This window comes from Petromyzon marinus, chromosome 55 (assembly GCF_048934315.1).
Source record: "Petromyzon marinus isolate PM22_M1 ecotype Great Lakes invasive population chromosome 55, UKy_Petmar_22M1.pri1.0, whole genome shotgun sequence".
NCBI classification, from domain to species: domain Eukaryota; kingdom Metazoa; phylum Chordata; class Hyperoartia; order Petromyzontiformes; family Petromyzontidae; genus Petromyzon; species Petromyzon marinus.
In genome coordinates this window covers 5606567-5617155 of record NC_133721.1, presented here as the reverse complement: position 1 = coordinate 5617155, position 10589 = coordinate 5606567, and positions in this window count along the sequence as shown.

Here is a 10589-nt window from a genome sequence, read left to right as displayed (position 1 = left end):
GCGTCCTATGCAGGCGCTCGACCATCCCGTCAGTTTGCGGGTGGTACGGGGACGTTCTAATCTTTTTTGTCCCTAATGAATCACACACCTCCTTAATCAATCGTGATGAGACATTTCTGCCCTGCTCAGTGAGCAAATGCTCCGGGGTGCCCTTATCGAAAACATAACCCTGCAAGAAAGCCTCTGCGATCGACGCCGCGGATTGGTCCACCAGTGGCCATGCCATAGGCCAGCGAGTAAGGTACCCCACCCCGACGAGCAGTTACCTATGCCCCCGGGGGTGATGGGAAACGGACCCAATATATCTAGGGCAACAATTTCGTTAACACGCGAAACCTGTATCGATTCATCGGTACACGATAGGGTCGCGCCGGCGCCTTCCTCCTCGCACATTCATGGCATGCTTTTACAAATCGCTGAACATCGTTATACCTTCCCGGCCAATAGAAATCTTTCCCCAAGGTCAACGCGGTCTTCTTCTCCCCCAAATGCATCAATTTGTCATGAGTATCACTAATAAGTTTCCCGCGCAACACAATCGGAAGAACAATGCAAAACTTCTGTGCTTCAACATCCCAGCGAACGAGGAGACCATCGACAAGTTTTAGAAAGGGGCAATCTTCCGATCCCCTTGAGCGAGAGGCACACAGCCTCATTCTGGTCAGGGAGGAGTCATCCACCTGCAACCGATTCCACTGACCTAACATCAACCTCAACAAACCCGATCCCACCGCAGGAATTGCTTCTGGCCGAATTGAATCTGCTGCAGCGACCATTGACGGAACGTCCTGCAGCGGCGGACCGCAACGCAGCGAGCCCTCCGCACATCGACACAAGTCAGTCGGTCGCGGCAATCTTGACAAGGCGTCAGCATTGACATGACGCGTCCCCTTCCTATGCTGGATCGTGAAAGAGTACTCCTGCAGGGTCTCGAGCCAACAGGCCATCTGCCCTGACGGCTGGTCAACTCGCAACGAGTACTGTAGTGCCGCGTGATCAGTGCGGATCGAAAACTTTCTGCCGTACAAATACGGTCGGTACAGTCGAACAAAGTGCACGATTGCCAGCAACTCCCTGCGCATTACACAATACTTCTGTTCGGCTGGGGACAACACCCAGCTGCCATATGCCACAACTTTTTCAACACCGTCAACCATTTGCGACAAAACCACGCCTATGCCCGTATCACTGGCATCTGTGTCAAGAATAAAGGTTTTCGTAAAATCCGGGTATCCAAGCGGCGGTGCGTCCGCCAACGCGGCCCGCAGCGCTTCAAACGATCATTGTTCCACATCTCCCCACTGAAATTTCACACCCTTGCCGGTGAGCATGTGCAACGGCCTCGCAATCGTGGCAAAATCCTTAACAAATCGTCGGTAATACAACGCGAAGCCCACGAAGCTACGCACCTCCCCTACCATTTTCGGTACCGGCCACGTTCACACGCAACTCGTATTCTCTGTATCAGTGGCCACCCCAGACGCGCTAACAACGTGCCCCAAATATTTAACCGATGTCCTTAACAAATGGCACTTTTGGGGTTTAAATTTCAATCCAGAGCGCAGCACTCGGCCAAAAACGGCACGCAACCGTTGCAAATGCTCGTCAAAATCCTTACAGAAAACAATTACGTCATCCAGATATATTAAGCATGACTCCCACTGCAGTCCTGACAACACGAGCTTCATCAATCGTTGGAAGGTGGCCGGCGCGGAGTGGAGCCCCATCGGAAGTACATTGAATTGGAACAATCCTTGTGGCGTTCGAAAAGCGGTTTTAGGTTTAGACTCTTCATCCAGGGGCAATTGCCAAAAGCCCGACAACAGATCGAGGGTCGAAAAAATGTTTGCGCCGGACAGGGCGTCTAGCGAATCATCAATACGTGGGAGCGGATACGCTTCCGCCACAGAAACCTTGTTTAATTTTCGGTAGTCAACACAAAATCGCATGGCCCCATCGCGCTTTTTAACGAGTACAATAGGAGCTCCCCACGGGCTGGATGACGGAGAAATGATCTCCTGTTCTAACATCTCATCAACGGCTCGCCGAATACAGTCTTTCTCAAGCGGACTTACACGATGGGAATTCAATCTGATTGGGGGTGCATTCCCAGTATCAATGTCATGCCGCAACAACGACGTCCGACCCACGTCATATTTACCTGAACTGAACACATCTTTAAATTCTACGAGCAACCCATGTAGACGCGACCGTTGCACAGGCGTTAATTCAGGGTTTTGCATATAAAGATCTCGCAACCAGTCCAGATCATCTTCATCACCCGACAACATCTCACTCTGTCCCGTTGCAAAACACGCCTCCCCCTCCGGACCCAGCGGTGCCGTCGCATGCGCTAATGTGGTACCCTCCTGAATGTCCCTCGTTTACAATTTGTATGAAAGGGTCGCAATTTGCCGGTACAATAGTCAAAAAGCCTCTACCAAGGTGGGCATCCGAGATACAGCATTTGAGGGCGTCAGCAATATACCCTCTTGTTGCTCATCGAACGGTAACTGTTTCTTAAAGCGCAGCGGTACAAGCATCTGAGTCGCAGGCGGAACACGAATGGTGTGGCTCACCACGGCCTGCACCACAGCGTTCGCAACCGCGAACTTAGAAGGCATTCCCAAAAATTTCATACATTTCCCCGGTGGCAATTCCAAACACCCCTTCTCTATCGAAATTTTAAGCGGCATCCTTTGCAAAAAATCCGTGCCCAGCAAACACGGTACCGCCAAGGCCGTAGAAACCAAGACATTCCCCGTAACGCTCACTTCCCCAATTTGAATCGTCGTGACCATACAACCCATAATACCAAGGTTGTCACCATTTGCTGCTATGCACGGCCCATCTACCGGTTCTAGGGCCTGCGGCGAAGTCGGCAGCAAGCGAAAAGTTTGTAAAGAAATAAGGGTCGCAGAAGCCCCTGTATCAACAATAACCCTGACCATTACTCCTTGAATACGTGCCATCACATCCGATGACCCCGGCACGGCGCCCAACACACGATGCACCAACGCGCCCCACATGTCCTGACCTTGCGCAACATACGAATTCGATGGGAACGGGTGAGATGACACGGATGGGTGACGTGGAAAGAGCGGCCGTGTATTGAATGTATTGCGACTCACCCGGAATCCTCGGTCCTGCCACCCCTGCGCCGCCAGCAGTCGCGGGCGAGATGTCCTCTCCATCTGCACTCGTAGCACGTTCGCGGCGTGCCACCTCCATACACCGCGGGACGGCGCAGCACGCCCGCGGGTGGCACCCCGGCCGCCGCTGCAATCGGCGGCGCCTCATTCACCACCACCGCGCTCTCGGCCGCGGCAGCGCTCATCAGCAGCGGCTGCACACCCACCACCGCTGGCTCGTGTCGGAGATCAAGGTTGACTTGGATGTTCCTGGCGATCTGCAGATACGACATGTCGTCGTCGTTTTTGCTGTCAGGGAGCGAAAGGACGATCCGTAGCTCCTTCGCCAACTGCAAAAGCTTCTCCTGCAGCAAGGAATATAGGGCCTCTTGGTCCATCGCCGGGTATGCAACTTGAGCGAGGGCCAACAACGCGCTTCGGAACGCAAGAGGGGATTTCGTGGCCTCCCGCTTCCTTTGCTGAAATCTACGTTTGGCAACCGACCGCGGCTCGTACACCTTTCTCATTGCCGCGAATGCCCCGTCCAGCGTTGACCTGACGGCGGCAGGGAGCCCATTAAATGTCGCCAAAGAATCATCATCGAGGGCCGTCGGCAGTGCCCGCAGCACGGCACTCTCAGTCCACTCCAGAGATTGATAAGCCACTCGGAACTGTCATGTAAATGCCGTCCAATCACCAACTTTGGCCTCGAACCGCTGCACATGAAGTCGCCGTGCCGTTCCCAACGGCTGCGCTTCCTCGTCATTGATTTCTCCAATCGCTCCGACTCCGCGGCAACATCTGCTGGTTGACTTGACACAGTTGGTTGTATGTAGTTCGATGTCATAAAGTGGTTGAACCCCTCCGTCAGCATCGCCATCCTGGCCTCCCACTGGGCCATGAGGACTCTCCAATCCCCCGATGGTCCCGGGGTCTGGGCCCCGCTCGAATCGCCGTCTTGTTCTGTTATTTCTTGATCGACCAGACCCGCCGGAGGAGTATCGGCCACTTGGCCGGACACGGGCAGCACGTCCTCATCGTTGCTGTCGTCGGACGAGTCCACCGGCACGTTCTTCTTCTTTGCCACCTTCTTTGACATCTCGGCGTGGTTCGTAGCTACTCTGCCACCAAATGTAGTGTTTGACTTTACGCGGACAACTTGTCTTTCTTCAAACACTGCTTTATTTACATCATTCAACATGTCCTCCACACTCCACAGTATCCTGGTCACCACGGCTCGCTCGCCGTGCTCCGCCCGTCTCGCTCACCACCTTTGTCTCCCCACTATCACTTCACTTCTCCGCACACAGCGTCTTCGCACACAGCGAGTCCCCGTTCAGCAACTCCGCACACAGCGTCTTCGCTCCGCTATCGCTACGCTCTCTCCACTGCTAACTACTTCATCTTGCTTCAGCTCCGCTAACGCTACGCTCACTCCAATGCTAGCTACTTCATCTTGCTTCAGCTCTGCTAACGCTACGCTCTCTCCACTGCTAACTACTTCGTCTTGCTTCAGCTCCGCTCACGCTATTCCAACTCCGTTTCTCACTCTGTCTCCAACTCTGTTCCGAACTCTGTTTCTACTCTGTTTCCAAACTCTGTTTCTAGACTCTGCATCTACTCCGTTCTTACCTCTGCGTCTTCATCGTCCAGCTCCCAACTCCAACCAACCTCTGTCTCTCTGTGTCTCCCCCAATGTATCCCCATTCTCATTATCGCTAATTAATTGGCCCGCGTGCCGCCCCACTCTTCGCGTCCTCAAACACCTGTCCTTCTTCATACATCCCGACGCCTCCTCGCCCTTGACAACAGCCACAGCCAATCACTGCCGTTGCTGATCCTCTGTCTTAATTGGCCCAACCGTTACCTCATCATCCCAGCCTTTGCACCTGGCTGTCCTAAGACGACCCACACTGTTTGCGCCTTCTTCATAGGCTGACCCCAGATAAACCCACACTGTCCGTGTGATCATGCAATTGCGCAGTTTCCACAACACACCTTCATACTCCACTACATCACTCCCCCCCCCCCCCCGTGATATTTTTTATTTTACTTTTATTTCTTGTTTTATTTATTTTAATTTATGAATGATGCACTGACTGGTGAACACTTTAAATTTCGTTGTACTAGTGACAATGACAATAAAGGATCTATCTATCTATCTAAATCAGTCGGGAACGATCATTGATCCTGAACTAAACTTTGAGTTCAAGCGGTTCTTTCCGTTCTCTCTTGTCGCACGATTACGTTTTGGTGCAGATTGGTATCGTGGGGTAATGTTTTGCACATCTCTGGAGAGTGAGTTGTTGTTGATGAGCCAGTTCAGGGTGCTATTGACATGTTCTTTCGAAATCAAGAACTCCCTGGTGATGTTCAGGTTTTCCAGCTCTTCAGTGACAACAGTTCTGGCCATTTCTAGAGATCGCGGCAGCATGTTAGGTAAACGCTCACTAACTTTGAAGATGTCTTGAGCGATGACCTGGCCTTTGAATCCATACTGCCCATAAAATCCACTACGTTTGATGATTTTGAGGAACGGAATAATTCGGCATGTGAGGCGTTGTTTAACTTGGGATAGAACGGCAATTTTGAGGAATTTCCCCTGGATCCAGATTATTCAAATAGGATTTAGCTGGGAGAAACTGATTGTTGCTATTTAGATGACGACTGCATCGATCACACAGACTTGGCTTTTGTGAAAGCTGCAATGGCAAGTAGTTGGGAATTTGTGCAGGATTCAGTCTTAAACGACTCACTTTGCTAGGATAACTGTTTCTGACATACCTCGCAAACACATTGATTTGTCTATCGAAGGATGCAATATCCGCGGCTGCAATGAGTCTGTGCTGTTGTTGTGTTTCCCATATTTGGATTATCAGATTCCGACTTATTCGCTTTGTGTGACAAGACACCATGAGTCATCTTCCAGACAGCATCGATGCCCTTCAGATCCTTCCTCCTGTGCATGTAATGATACTTGACGTTCTCTTTGTGAAGCAAATATTTGGACACTTTTCTGGAGTTTCTCCTGCAATCCTCATTGCCTCACGTGCTCAAATGGCGTCCAATCGGTTTTCCCGATGTTCCGGTGTTTCGGAAGGTTTTTTTGGCATGTTAATCCGCAGCATGCTTTTTCAAATGTTTATCTTTTTGTGATGTTTCAGCTTACTTTCTTTTTTGATAGTACTGCTTTTGTTTATCAAGCCTTCTCTGTTGCTGACTTGCCATTTCTTGCTTTTTACCCATCTTGATTTTGAAGAAATGGCAATACTTATTTTAGGGCTTACCATATAACTCTGATATCATTTGTGATTGTGAGCGTTGAAATCTACAGTAATCTGTTGATAACGAAATTAAATCCCTTGCGATCTGTTGATAGAAATACATTTTTCAGCAATATTTTGCATTTTGAAATCCGGCAGAATCTCTCACGTTATTTTGCTTAAATTTGTCCTTTATCTTGACTTAAAGCTTTCGTGACTGCAGGAATTTATATTCTTAATATATAATTATTATTTTTCTATCTACGTGGCTTTACTGAAAGGTCCAAAGAATGTCCTTAATATTAACTACGATTAACTAAGCTATATGATTACAGCTGTGTAAACACTTTTTGTGAGCGTAGTGCTGGTGCCAAAATTTAATTGCAATGAAAATGTTTGAATATTTTTTTTACCTCTTGTGCTTCTCGACAATTCGTAATACCTTCGTTATTGTAATTGAATCGAGGAATTCAATCAAACCTGGGATAATGTAAAGTTTTAGCTATGGTTAGAAACATAATTCAATGTTAAAGCAAGATTAAAATCGTCTCAAGTAGAATGAAATGTCTTTTTCTACTTCCGCAGAATTTTTCGCCTTATTTTGGATACATTTGTCCTTAATATTAATTCAGCAATATGATTTGAGCTATTTAAACACTTATGAGAGTGTAATTCACATGCTGAAATTTAATTGAACATCAAATGTTCAATAATTTTTGCACATCTTGTGGTACCGACTTCAAACTATAATTGTTTACATATTTTAATGGAAGCGAGGAAATCCCTCAAACCTTGGATAAGGTCAAGTTTTAGCTATTCCTAGCAACAAAAATCACTGTTAAAGGAGCAATGAAAGTCTCAAGTGGAATGAAATATCTTTGTGTACCAAATTTTGCAACACTATTTTGGACTGAGGCCAAATGGATAAAAATATATATATATATAAATGTCTTGTTTAAAATGCAATTGTTGATGGCTATTAGAAAATGAAAAGAAATGGATTGGTTGGCAAGACTCGAATTTGGAAATTGTAATTATTTTACGTAGCCAATTTGGTAGGGGAGAGCGCAGTAAGTTGTATAATGTGGTATATAATATGGTTTAATATATGGCGAGACATTTTTCCTCTTTTTTACGTTCTCGTCCCAGTGTCGTTAACTTAATTCAGACTTTAATGTAAATTCTGGTAATTTGTATACAGTAAACTTACATCTCGCCACTGCGAGATGTGAACTGTGATAAACAACAAGACTATAACCCTCAACGCCTATGAACAAATCACCTGGACTTAGAATGTGGCCGATCTGTTTGGACCTCGAAAGCCAAGCAGTATGGAAAAACGGCCTTGACAACCAGCACGGCGTGTGGAGACCCTCATCCAGCAGTGGATTGGCAAAAGGTCTCTATGCTCCTATGGGCATTGTGCGGCGCTCACCTCCACCAGTGGAAATTCCATATTCCCATGGCAGGGACCGTCTCTAACAACCACTGACGACTGCACACAAAATAAAACTTATTTTACGAGCCTGCAGCGAAGACAATAATGGCTTGCCTATGGCAACCGTTGACCCTACAATATAAATGAAAGCATGTGCATTGCTATACGACATTCCAGCGAAATGACATTTAGAACAAAGCGAGGCGTATAGTGCGTTTAATTGTCATATTTGCGATCATTAGGTACTGTACTGTATGGAAGATGGCAAGATACATCGATTGCAGTGCTATAACAATGCGCGCATAGGTACTGTACTGTATGGAAGATGGCAAGATACATCGATTGCAGTGCTATAACAATGCGCGCATATGCACAACAGTGTATGTATCGTGACAGCATATTCAACGTGGACAAATTTAGCACTTTAATTTAAAGTATTTATGTCAACAATCATAATTCGAACATTTTGCCAATAGAAATATGGATAGCAGGGCATTTAATGAAAAAAAAACATTACCATGGTTCTCACCTACTCGCTTAACTTCAGCTTAAGCATGTACCACCCCTCAGCGCGTCGGAACGGGTGTCAGAAAGCAAATCATAATGCTAGACATTACGATAATAACTATGTCATTATTTCAGCAATAGTAGTAATTATTATTAATATTGACTTAAAGTTTTCGTGACTGCAGGAATTCATATTCTTTAGGTCTTTCGGTAAAGCCACGTAGATAGAAAAAAATCTAAATATAACAATATCACGACGTTTCGATCACAACGCAAGCAATCGTCTTCAAATCACGAATTTTACGAAGTGTTGAATCGTACCTGGATCTTGTGTTTGCTCATGATTTTAGAATTTTTTGTGGGCACACACTAAATTGATTTTGCCAAGACAAAGGTACTCTGCAAACCCATTGGCTATCAACAAAGATCCGTTCATGAAGCCATACAGATATATAAACAGACACAATTTCAACCGAGAAGATGGGTACAAACTGAGAAATCATTGGAAGGACGTTATTAGCCAGTTTAGGTCATAACTGGCTGTGATGTTCCTATCCTACCTAGCAGTTATATTCGACTCTCCGAGTTACATTCACTAACACAGTCACCGTCAGCTGTGTTAGTAAATGGCCGCTTGCCATTCTTTTCCACCCCCATGTGGCCACTGCGCTCTTACATTGACATGCTAATCCCTCACAATACAATGGTCACCCCCCACAGCTCCGTAGTACCTCTCCCATATTGGCATTAGCTGCCCCGCCCATCTCTAAACCTTTGTAAACAGCTCTTTGATTGGTGTAGACCTACTGCAGGTTACGGAGACCTCTCCTACATTAACATTAGCTGCCCCGCCCATCTCTAAACCTTTATAAACAGCCTGCCTCGGCAGATTTCCCCCTCTTTTTTCACCTGAAGACGATTGCTTGTTGCGATCGAAACGTCGTGATATTGTTATTATTTTGATTATTGTTTCTATCTACGTGGCTTTACCGAAAGACCCAAAGAATATATATTATTAATATTGTAAGTGTTGGTCTCGCACCAAGAAAGAGGGAAACACAATGGCCGCTCCGGCGCCATGACGAGCGGCGATGTAAGTGTGCCTTTCATTGGTCACAGGCTCCCCAAACAACAGCTCTCATTGGACAAGACTTTTTCCTGAGAAGCCGGGAGCGACCATTCACGATTTTAAAAAGGGGGGGGGGGGGCAGAATATCGAATATCAATTACAAAAATAACGTGAAAAACACGAAGAGGCGCAGGATCGACGGGACCTGGACCAGTTCTTGAAATGAAATCTTGAATTTTCATGCGAGACGAGTCTGTGTAAAAAGTTTCAACTCATTAGGCTTCGTAGAACCGAAGGTATTAAGCGTCAAATATTTGAAATAATATAAACAGCCAACAAGGCAAGTTCAATACAAGTGTGCAGTAATAAAAACAGTCCCAGACCACATTAAGACAGTCCCTCAATAATAATTATACGTGAACATTTGACTCTCAATACATTATATTCTTGGTTCTTTCGGTAAAGTCACGTAGAAGGGAAACAATAAAATAATACAAATATAAAACAATAAAATTCTCACGACGTTTCGACTGCAACACAAGCAATCATCATCAGCAATCATCATCAGGTGATTGCTTGTGTTGCAGTCGAAACGTCGTGAAAATTTTATTGTTTTATATTTTTATTATTTTATTGTTTCCTTTCTACGTGACTTTACCGAAAGAACCAAGAATATGAATCCCTGCAGTCACAAAAACTTTAAATCAAAATTTAAATCTCAATACATTAAGGATTACATTTACAAATTACATTGGCAAATGTGGCAACATCTAGTACCAATCTTCTGCTTCAAAATATGTTTAAAGGAAGATTTATGATGTTAAGTGAGAAAACAAGGTTGTTCCAAAACATTGGTGTCACCTATTCCAATTCTTGTTCTTGGTATAGTTAAAAGGCAATTAGATGGACGCGTTAGGTTTCTTGAATTTGACCGTGGAATGAATCCATTATCTACGTATATCACAGATTTGCCAATAAGGATGTTATGGATGAACATGGCACAATGTAGATTTATTCTTGCATCAAGTGATGATGGATTGGATTTTAAATCGAAGTGACAATGGTGGGTCCTGTATGGTACATCCAGTGCAAATCAAAGAGCAGAATGATAAAGTGGGTTTGTGATTTATTAGCGGATTTGTTAGCAGCATCACTGTCGTCAAACAAAGGTAGAATCATAG